This window comes from Bos mutus, chromosome 25 (genome assembly GCF_027580195.1).
Source record: "Bos mutus isolate GX-2022 chromosome 25, NWIPB_WYAK_1.1, whole genome shotgun sequence".
In the NCBI taxonomy this organism is placed as follows: Eukaryota; Metazoa; Chordata; class Mammalia; order Artiodactyla; family Bovidae; genus Bos; species Bos mutus.
Genome location: NC_091641.1, coordinates 1,193,939 through 1,195,431, shown reverse-complemented (window position 1 = coordinate 1,195,431; position 1,493 = coordinate 1,193,939).

Here is a 1,493-nt window from a genome sequence, read left to right as displayed (position 1 = left end):
CAAATAAAATCATCCATAGCAGTGTCCAACCGCTTCATTCCTCCTGTTTCCCATTTCTAAGTACCAACTTCCCTGGAATTGATTTTTTAAAGGGCACAGTCCTCATTGGATACTAGATTAGGGTCATCACAGTAGTCTAAAAAACACACACGAAGAATAACTTGATTTCCTTGTAATTCCAATGTTCTTACACCAGACCATGATGGGATAAGGGGGCAATGTTCTGGACTAGGAATTATGTCAGCATTGCCACTGACTTCCATCAAAATCTTCCTGGAGTCTCAAAAACCTCTGGCCCTGTTTCCTCAGTTATAGAATATGATGGTTTCACTTAAGAGCCCCTGAGGAACTAAGAGTCTACCATCCAGAATGCCTCATAAAATATGAAAGAAAATGCATCGAATGGTAAGCTTTGTTTAGGCTGAAATGCAAAATATTAACTCAAAAGATAGAATCAGTGATTAACGTTAAAATGTCTCATTGTTACTCTTCTGGGGCTAAATTATTTCTTACCTTGTCATTTATCATAAAGAGTTTGGTATTATTGATTTCTATGTGTCACTCTCATTTACCCAGACTATAAATCCCTTCAAAGAAGGAACTGTCCTTTGTAAAGAGGTGGTATCTAAGTTAAGCACTTGGTATTTTGACTCTGGGTAACAACTCTACATACTTTCGGATTCGTTCATCTGACTTGGAGACAGAGGAGGAATCCTCGCTTCCACGTGCGGTCCTTCCCATGCCAGGATGCTGTCTCCAGGAAGGAATAATTAACTGAAAATGATCTTTCCACTCTCCATGTGCCCTATAAAGCCCTAGGACCAAAGACCTTGCAGCCATGGGACCAAAGATAACCAATTATTCCAGGGCATTAGCACTGAATAAACAGCCCCAGAGAGGACAGTATATGTGGCTGTGAAGTCGGGAATCTGACAAGTTCACTTTGGTAAACATCACCTGACAAGTTTCTGGGTCAATCACCCCAGGGCCAGGAGAGCTGGTCCAAAATTTCTGAGTTCAAGGGCAGCCAGTCTGGTGGAAAGTCAAGTCACTGTCTTCCTGAGTTTGAGGGACGGCTGAACTCCCCCAACTCCTAGGTCCTGTGGCGCCACCTCGGGAGCAGGGAACGATGCTGACCCAAGAAGGGTAGAGAACGTTCCTTGGAGAGACCTCCACAGAGGGAGGGCGGGCTCTGAAGAGGCCTCCTCACAGAGGGAGGAAAAAAAAGTAGGGATTTGTCGGTCCGTTTGGTTCAAAAGGTCCCAATTCTCAGGAATTCATTCCGTGACCAAAGCACTTGTGAAAACGCCAAGGCCCCACACTTCGGTCCGCGAGTCTCAGGACATTTTGCGAGGAAAGCACTAAGAGGTCCACGTTGTCCCGCCACCAGCTCCCAGCGCTCCCTGGACGCAAACTCCTGAAGAGCCGCCCGACCCTTCCCCGCGGCGCGCGCGCCCCAGGGCGCGCGTGCGCCGACAGCCCGCGCCGCCGCG